Genomic DNA, 11,005 nt, shown 5'->3' with positions numbered 1-11,005 from the left:
TGCAGAACCCACTCCAGTAGATATCTAGGAAGAGAAATAATAAATCATTAATTGCCATGAATAACCAAGGCAACAAGACAGCTCAGATAGAAGATGAAAAGTCTCCAGAAAACAAACTCAAAGATATGGAAATATGTGACTTAAATGACAGAGAATTCAAGATTGCAGTTCTGAAAAAACTCAACGAGATGCAAGAAAACACAGATAGGCAGTTTAATGAACTCAGACACACAATCAAAGACCAAAATGAACATTTTACGAAAGAGATTGAAATTTTAAAAAAGAACCAAAAAGAATTTCTGGAGATTAAGAACTCAATAGAAGAAATGAAGAATGAAATAGCCGGCTTAGGTAGGAGAGTTGACCAGATGGAGGAAAGAATCAGTGACATCGAAGATAGAAACCTGGAAATGACGCGGATGGAAGAAGAAAGAGACTTGAGACTTAAAAAAAATGAAAGAACTCTACAAGAACTTTCTGACTCCACCAGAAAGAGCAATAAAAGAATAATGGGAATACCATAAGAAGAAGAAAGAGAGAAGGGAACAGAGAGTATGTTCAAATAAAAAGTCGATGACAACTTCTCAAACTTGTGAAAAGAACTGGATCCTTGAATCAAAGAAGCAAATAGAACACCTAATTACCTCAACCCCAAGGCACATTGTATTGAAGCTGTCAAAAATCAATGCCAAAGAAAGAATCCTCAAGGCAGCCAGGGAAAAGAAGAAGGTAACCTACAATGGAAAGCCCATTAGAATATCAGATTTTTCGGGAGAAACTCTACAAGCCAGGAGGGAGTGGAACCAAATATTCAAACTATTGAAAGGGAGAAATTATGAGCCAAGAATAATATACCCAGAAAAGATATCCTTTAGATATGAAGGAGGAATAAAAACCTTTCCAGACATACAGAAGCTGAGAGAATTTTCTAACACATGACCTGCACTACAAGAAATACTAATGGAGGCTATTTGACCACAATCAACAGGGACAATTTGTGGCAACCAAAACATAAAAAGGGAGAAAGTAAAGGCCTGAACCGGAAGATGGGAATGGAGAAAGTAAGCATGCTGAAGAAAATGGAATACTCTAAATACCAAACTTTCTTTTACATAAACTTAAGGGTAACTACTCAAAAAAAAATCCAGAACTGAAATATATACTGTAATATAAGAAGAAACAGTGGGAAAAATCATAGAATACCACCACACAGAAATAATAGACAACAATAAAAAGGCAAAGAAACAAAGGAGACACGGTCTTACCAGAAAACTAAAGATAGAATGATAGGAAATCCTGACATATCAATAATCACCCTAAATGTAAATGGACTGAACTCACCAATAAAAAGGCACAGTGTAGCAGATTGGATCAAAACACTAAACCAAACCATATGCTGTCTACAAGAGAAACATCTCAACTACAGGGACAAGCATAGACTCAAAGTGAAAGGGTGGAAATTGACACTCCAAACAAATGGTATCCAGAGAAAATCAGGTGTAGCCATAATGTATCAGATGAAACAGACTTCAGGGTGAAAAAGATAACAAGAGACAAAGATGGACATTTCATAATGGTAAAGGGGACTATACAACAAGAAGACATAACAGTCATCAATATTTATGCCCCCAATCAGGGAGCACCAAAATATACCAAGCAACAACTAACAGAACTAAAGGGAGAAATTGACCAAAACACAATTATATTAGGGGACTTAAATACATCATTGACAGCTATGGATAGATAATCCAAACAGAACATAAATAACGAAATAGCAGCCCTAAATGACACATTAGATGAAATGGACATAATTGACATACGTAGAGCACTTCATCCTAAAACATCAGACTGTACATTCTTTTCTAGTGTACATGGAACATTCTCAAGGATAGACATATATTGGGACATAAAATCAGCCTCAGCAAATTTAAGAAGATTGAAATCATACCAAGCATATTCTCTGATCACAATGTTTTGAAATTGGATATCAACTGCAAAAAGAAAGCAGGAAAAATCACAAATACATGGAGATTAAACAACATACTTTTAAAGAACGACTGGGTCAAAGAAGAAATTAGAGGACAGATCAAAAGATACATAGAAACAAATGACAATGAAAATACATCCTACCAAAATTTCTGGGATGCAGCAAAAGCAGTTTTAAGAGGGAAATTTATATCATTACAGGCCTATCTCAAGAAACAAGAAAAATCCCAAATAAATAACCTCATGTTACACCTTAAGGAACTAAAAAAAGAAGAACAAGTGAAACCCAAGGTCAGCAGAAGAAAGGAAGTAACAAAAATCAGAGCAGAACTAAATAAAATAGAGAACAAAAAGACAATAGAAAAAATTAATGTGACAAAAAGCTGGTTCTTTGAAAAGATTAACAAAATTGACAAACCCTTGTCTAGACTCACTAAGATAAAAAGAGAGAAGACACTAATTAACAAAATCAGAAATGAAAAAGGGGAAGTTATCACAGACACCACAGAAATACAAAGGATCATCCAAGAATACTATGAAGGACTATATGCCACCAAATTCAATAACCTAGAAGAAATGGACAACTTCTTAGAAACATATAGCCTTCCAAGGCTGAACCAAGAAGAACTGGAAAATCTAAACAGACCAATCACCAGTAACGAAATTGAATCAGTCATCCAAAACCTTCCCAAAAGCAAAAGTCCGGGACCAGATGGCTTCACCAGTGAATTCTACCAAACATTCAAAGAGGATCTAATACCAATCCTGCTCAAACTCTTCCAAAAAACTGAAGAAGAGACAGTACTCCCTAACTCATTTTATGAGGCCAGCATTACCCTGATACCAAAACCTGGTAAGGATAACACAAAAAAAGAGAACTACAAACCAATATCTCTGATGAATACAGATGCAAAAATCCTAAACCAAATTCTAGCAAATCGAATACAACAATGCATTAAAAAGATCATTCATCACGACCAAGTGGGGTTCATCCCTGGGGCACAAGGATGGTTCAACATGCGCAAACCCATCAATGTGATACATCACATAAACAAAATAAAGGACAAAAATCATATGATTAATTGATGCAGAAAAAGCATTTGACAAGATACAACATCCATTTATGATTAAAACACTTAATAAAATAGGTATAGAAGGAAAATACCTTAACATAATAAAGGCCATATATGACAAGCCCTCAGCTAATCTCATAATTAAAGGTGAAAAACTGAAGCCCTTTGCTCTATGTTCAGGAACACGACAGGGCTGTCCCCTATCACCTCTGCTTTTCAACATAGTGTTGAAAGACCTTGCCAGAGCAATAAGGCAAGAGAAAGAAATAAAAGGCATCCAAATTGGGAATGAAGAAGTTAAATTACCACTCTTTGCAGATGACATGATTCTATATATAGAAAACCCTAAAGACTCCATCAAAAAGCTATTAGAAACAATCAACGAATACAGTAAAGTTGCTGGCTACCAAATCAACGTACAAAAGTCCATTGTATTCCTATATATAACAATGAAATCTCAGGAAAAGAAATACAAAAAACAATTCCTTTTGCAATTGCATCACAAAGAATAAAATACCTAGGAATAAAGTTAACCAAGGATGTGAAGGAACTATATGCTGAAAACTATAAGACATTTTTGAAAGAAATTGAAGAAGACACAAAGAAATGGAAAGGCTTTCCGTGCTCATGGATTGGAAGAATCAACATAGTTAAAAGGGCCATATTAACCAAACCAATATACAGATTTAATGCAATCCCCATCAAAATCCCAATGGCATTTTTTAAAGAAATACAACAAAAAATCATCAGATTTGTTTGGAACCACAAAATACCCTGAATAGCCAAAGCAATCTTAAGAAAAAAGAACAATACTGGAGGTATCACACTCCCTGACTTTAGCTTGTACTACAGAGCAACAATAATCAAAACAGCATGGTATTGGCAGAAAAACAGACACATAGACCAATGGAATAGAATTGAGAGCCCAGAAATAAAACCACATAAATATGGACAGATAACTTTTGACAAAGAAACTAAAAACATACAATGGAGGAGAGACAGCCTCTTCAATAAATGGTGCTGGGAGAATTCGATAGCCACGTGCAAAAGAATGAAACTGGACTGCTATCTGTCACCATGTACCAAAATTAATTCAAAATGGACCAAAGACTTAAGCATAAGACCTGACACAATAAACTGCATAGAAGAAAACATTGGTACTAAACTTATGGACCTTGGGTTCAAATAGCATTTTATGAATTTGACTCCAAACGCAACGGAAGCAAAAGCTAAAATAAATGAATGGGACTATATGAAACTTAAAAGCTTCTGCAAAGCAAAAGAAATCATCGACAAAATAAAGAGGCAACCAACTGAATGGGAGAAGGTTTTTGCAAACAGTGCCTCCGATAAGGGGCTAATATCCAAAATATACAAGGAACTCATGAAACTCAACAACAAAAAAAACAAACAACCCAACTGAAAAATGGGCAGAGGACCTGAAGAGACATTTCTCCAAAGAGGACATACAAATGGCAAATAGACATATGAAAAAATGCTCAACATCACTAATCATCAGAGAATGCAAATAAAAACCAAGATGAGATATCACCTCACTCCAGTCAGAATGGCTATCATCAACAAGACAAATAGTAACAAGTGTTGGAGAGGCTGTGGAGAAAAAGGAACCCTCATACACTGTTGGTGGGAATGCAGACTGGTGCAGCCGCTATGGAAGGCAGTGTGGAGGTTCCTCAAAAAATTACGAATAGAATTATCATATGACCCAGCAATCCCTCTCCTGTGTATCTACCCAAAAAATCTGAAAACTTTTATCCATAAAGACATGTGCGCTCCAATGTTCATCGCAGCTTTGTTTACGGTGGCCAAGACATGGAAACAACCAAAATGTTCTTCGATAGATGAATGGATAAAGAAGTTGTGGTATGGAATATTATTCAGCAGTAAGAAAAGATGATATAGGAACATTTGTGACAACATGGATGGATCTTGAGAGTATGATGCTAAGCGAAATAAGTCAGACAGAAAAAGCAGAGAACCATATGATTTCACTGATATGTGGTATATAAACCAAAAACAACAAAAGAACAAGACAAACAAATGAGAAACAAAAACTCATAGACACAGACAATAGTTTAGTGGTTACCAGAGGGTAAGGGGGATGGGGGGGTGGGAAATGAGGGTAAGGGGGATCAAATATATGATGATGGAAGGAGAACTGGGTGGTGAACACACAATGGGATTTATAGATGATGTGATGCAGAATTGTACACCTGAAATCAATGTAATTTTACTAACAATTGTCACCGCAATAAATTTTTAAAAAATTGTCAAAAAAAAATGCTTGACATTGATATGATGCGTAACTACACACTAATCATGAAAAAAAAAATCAGACATACTCAAATTGAGGGACATTTTACAAAATACCGGACCTCAAAAGTTTCAAGGTCCTGAAAAACAAGGAAAGACTGAGAAACTTCTAGAGACTAAGGAGACATGATGACCAAATGCAATGGGGTATTCTGGATTGCATCCTAGAGCAGAAAAAAAGGTCATTAGTGGAAAAACTGGTGAAATCTGATAAAGTATGAACTTCAGTTAATAGTATTATATACATTTGTTAATTTCTTAGTTTTGACAAATGTACCATGGTTATTTAACATTAGTAGAAGATGGGTGCAGGGTATATGGAAACTCTGTACTACTTACTTTTGCAACTTTTATGTAAATCTAAGATTATTTCAAAATTAAAAGTTTATTTTTTAAAATGCTTGGCATAAACTATTGCTTACAGTGATATTTGAACCTGAATCTACAAATAAAGACCGAAGGATCTCATATCATTGATGAGAAGACCACCTTATGCCAAAGGTTTATCAGCTAAAAGTATAAAACTGACATTAATGTTCCACACTGTCAGTAATGCTGTTGTATATATCTTGAGTAGGGAAATTGAAGTGTTGTTTTTTTTTAAAGATTTTGTGTGGACATATTTTTTATTGTGGCAAAATATGTATAACATAAAAATTTACCATCTTAACCATTTTTAAGTGTACATTTCAGTAGTATAAAAATACAAGGTGCGATCAAAAACTTAGGTTAATGCTGCTGCCAAGTGCCATCCAAAGGAAAGGCAAGGATCTTCAATGTAGGAAGCAGTGCTTCGAACCTTAGTGACAGTGTGTGACAAGTTTCAACTTGTTCGGTGCAGTCAGTCAGGTGTGAGCTACGGTTGAGAGAAGGTGTGTTTTAAAGTGTGCCGTAAATCATCCTCCATCATGACAACACTCCGTGTCAAACATCGCTTCTGGTACAGCAATTTCTGTCAAATAAAGACATTGTGGTGTGTCCTCATACACCTTATTCACAGGATGTGGCACCGGGCGACTTCTTACTCTTCCCCAAAGTTAAAATGATTCAGGACATCGAGGTAGCCACGACAGTGCAACTAAAGACGCTCACAAAAGAGGACATCCAGAACAGCCTCAGAAAGTGGCAAGAATGATGGGATAAGTGTATTTGAAGCAAGAGGGAGTATTTGGGGGGGAATTAATGGCAATGTGTCTTTTACTGTAATAAAATTTTTTTATTTAAACATTCGCCATATTTTGTGATCATACCTCATACATTCATATTGTTGTGCAACCATCACCATCATCAATTCCCTTAATTCTTCATCTTGAAAAAGTGAAACTCTGTACCTATAAATAATAACTTCCAATTCTTCCCTTCCCCATTCCCTGGCAAACACCATTACAATTTTTGTCTTTGTGATATTGACTACTACAAGTACCTCGTATAAGTAGAATTATACAGTATTAGCCTTTTTCGTAACTGGCTTATTTCACTTAGCATGATGTCCTCAAGGTTCATCCATGTTGTGGCATTTGCTAAATTCCTTCTTTTTAAAGGCTGAATAATATTCTATTGTATGTGTATTGTACGAATACATTTTACTTATGCATTCATCAGTCGATGGACACTTGGGTTGCCTTCACGTTTTAGCTATTGTGAATAATACTGCTATGAAAATGGGTGTACAAAGATCTCTTTGAGACTCTGCTTTCAATCCTTTTGAGTATATACGCAGAAGTGAAATTGCTGGGTTATATGGTAATTCTATTTTAAATTTTTTGAGGAACTGCTATACCCTTTTTCCAGTGAGTATACCATTTTATATTCCCGCCAAAGGTACACAAGGGTTACAATTTCTCCACATACTTGCCAACACTTGTTATTTTTTTTTGTTTTTTTTAAATAGTAGCCTTCCTAATGGGTGTGTGAAATGGTTTTAAATAATCATGAAGATAATAGTGATGATGAAGATAAAATTGTAAATGCAGGTGGAAAAAAAATCCCAAGATGAAATGGTGAAAATGTGTGAGCAGTCAGTGACTGGTCTTGAATCATGAACATTTATCAAGAAATGTGAGTTTATGGTGGTTTTCATAATTAAAGAGGGACTGCTTATGGAAACCTAAATTAATGAACAATTTGTCACAGGAAAAGTACTTAAAAAGGGTCCCTGTTAGAGGCTGTCCTTCATCCTGCTCCTGCAGTCATCAGATGCCATCCCTGGCCAGCTGCTGGTGATAGACACTGAGGTTCCTCTCTAGGACACTCAAGCAACCAGAGGTTAATAGGTGTTTATGGTTTGTGCACGTACAATCATCTTTAGATGAATTGAAACCTGCATATAGCTAAAGATTTATAAAATGTTTTCTTTGTATATACTGTAGTAGTTTTATTTCTACCTGTATTTATCCCATTTCACTTAGTGGTTTATTATTATTTAAATAAACTACATACTACTTGTCCTACTGAATGTGTCACTGTAGAAATATTAATATGTTTGATTATGGTATGCTGCCTTAAACACTGTTGGAGTTGTTACACAACATACAGTATGTATACATACTACCTTTCAAGAAATCTGAAAAGTTCTGAATTCCAAAACTCACCAGGCCCCAAAGATTTTTGGATTATAGATTGTTGACCTTATGTTAGTCAAAAAGCAAAAATATACTTGTAGAAAATCATTCTATTGTTCCAGACTAAGATACTTTTTGAACAATTTCTAATGCCTATTACACTTGGCTATGCAGATTTCTAACTATAGGCAGCTACTCTATCTTTCTCTGGTAGGATAAAGACCTTTGCTATATTTTGGCACTAATATACAAACAAAACTTACTTTTGAAGCAGCAAACTGAAAAAGCTTAATCATCTCTGGTAGTAATACTTCTAGACTTTATCACACTTAATAAGGGGGCTTTACAAGATTATATGAAGCATGAATTATTTTCTCCCTAACAATTCAACATCATCATTATGAAGATCAGTAATGAAGATCATTGTGAAAACCAGGCCTGGCGCCAGCCCATCTGGCTTCCTATGTTCTTGGGTTTGCATTTCAGTCTTCCATAAACCCTGGGCCCAGACCAGGCTGTCCCTCTTGGCTGCTCTCAGGGGCCTGTCATAGCATCCTCGTTAATGTGCCAGGACTGGTAAAGCTTGTTTGGGTTTTCTGAATAAGAATAAATGATCCCAGAAGGACTTGAACTTTAGACATCTATTTTGGCTATTCAGAGGCCCTCTTCCTTCCTTCCTACTTCTCAGCTGGGTTACTTAGAACTGAGATACCAGGCAAATAATCCCTAAAGGACCAAAGCACAACTATACATTAATTTTTACTTTGTCTCTATAAGGATTAAGGGGGGAAACAGAGATTATCTCCTGGATACTTTTTTCTGGAGAGACACTAATCCACCTCTTTGGTAGGCCAGTGCCAAGTTGAGAACATCAGGGTAACGCACGCCAATAGCACAGCCAACACATTTTGCATGTGTTTTAATATTCTACTCCAAATTGCTTGTGTAGAAGGAAAAAGAAACTAACATTTATAGAAGGATTACACTGTGCTACATGCTTTGTGTACTTTACTTCCTTTAATCAAACATCACGAGGTAGATATTACCCCTTTTACAGATGAGGACTGAGCTTAAGTAATTTACCAAACCTCTCACAACTACTATTAAGTGATAGAAACTAGATTTTAACCCATCTGGCTATCTCTCAAACCCATTCTCTCAAAAATTTTTCACTTAAAAAAAAAATCACAATATCAATACATACTAGTGTAAGCAAGTCAAACAATACAGATATGTTAATGTCTCGTTCTCCATCCCAATCTACTCTCAAGGTGAAAAATTTTATTAGCTGAGATAGTATCCTGCCACTTCTTTCTCCATGCTCATATAATCACACACTTACAAAGATTTACTTATTTTTCTCAAAAGTAAAATCATTCCATTAATCTTATTCTGAAATTTTTATCACTATATTCATGTGATATATTCATAGACAGTTTTCCAAGTCCACACATGTAGTCCTAACTCATTTAAAAAAAATAATTGCACAATATATTCTGTATTACAAACTATGATTTATTCAACACTTCCTGATAGAAATTCAAATTGTTTTTAGGTTTTTCCATTTACAAATAAAGCTGTAGTAAACTTTCTTAAACATATAACCTTACAAACCGGAACCTTGATTTTCCCAGGATAAATGAATAAAGATGACATTACTGAATATAATCTCTTTTTTTTTAATAGACAGGAAGCTGCATTCTCAGAAGGTATGGCAATTCATATTCAGCAGTAATGTCTGAGAGGTCATTTTTCACCCTCTGTCAGCACAAAATATTATCAATCTCCATAATTTTTTGCCTATTTGATGGTTTTTTCATTGCATTTCTTTGATTATTGTAAAATGTAGGTTTCTGCTCTTCTGTTGTCAGGTTTTTAAAGAATGATGTGTGAAGCCAAACAATGGGATTTATCTTCTCTAAGTCCTGGTAAAGTCATTCCTACTGGGCAGAGGTGAGATTTTGTTAGATTCTGTACAATGTGAACCCTTCTTGGTTAGCCAGCAGGGTCTACATCAGGGAGCATCAGAGAAAGAAAGTAAAACAAAACTGGGCTCTGAGTTGTGAACACTTCAAAACCAGTAAATAAATGGAGAGTGAAGTGGGGTTATTTTTATTATCTTTCAAACCAAGAGGCCTTTATCAAAACCAGATCTCATAGGGGAGGGTGTAGGGAACCTTGGCTTGATGCCTCTTCCACAACATTCATCCCTCACCTGGTAAATAACAGAGAAGGAAAAAGCACGGGCAAAAAGAGGGAGAGAGAGGATCAAATATATGGTGATGGAAGGAGAACTGACTCTGGGTGGGGAACACACAATGGGATTTATAGATGGGATTTATATGGGATCCCATATTTATATGGGATTTATATGGGAACACACAATGGGATTTATAATGGGATCTATAATCCCATTATAGATGATGTAATACAGAATTGTACACCTGAAATCTATGTAACTTTACTAACAATTGTCACCCCAATAAACTTTAATTTAAAAAAAAGGGAGAAAGAAAAACCAAGTTTCTGTTAGCAAGAGCCACAATCCTATTAGAAAGGGCCTGGGCTTTCAGGAGCCTCTGGTGCAGGAAAGCAGAGGTCAGCTTGGTTTCCCAAAGGTTCAATCCATTTTCCCAAGCTGAGAGTGAAATCTGAGGCAAGAAATGGGGAAGCAAGTTTCAGTGTAATTACTTCTTGCTGGAGGTATGTCACAGAAACTCGCCAAAATTTATTTTCCTATTTTGAAAAATGAGGGAGGAGTTTGGAATTTGTGATATGTAAGACCACTTCCAACTCTTAGATTCTATACTTCCAATTATAAAATGTTGATAGTTTTCTATCAATTTTGTCTCATCTTTAATGGGTATCCATGAGAAAGTACGATCATAAAATTTGGAATCAAGTCTTGGGTTCAGATCCCAACCTGCAAGCTATGCAATCTTAGACAAACCCTTTGATGCCTCTGAGCCTTTTCCTCATCTACAAAACTGACAAAATAAACCTCATAGGGATGTTGCAAGATTCAAGTGAGGGCATATTTGTGAAAGCACT

The sequence above is a fragment of the Rhinolophus ferrumequinum genome, chromosome 14, assembly GCF_004115265.2.
Source record: "Rhinolophus ferrumequinum isolate MPI-CBG mRhiFer1 chromosome 14, mRhiFer1_v1.p, whole genome shotgun sequence".
Taxonomy (NCBI): Eukaryota; Metazoa; Chordata; class Mammalia; order Chiroptera; family Rhinolophidae; genus Rhinolophus; species Rhinolophus ferrumequinum.
Note: the sequence above shows the minus strand (reverse complement) of the source record.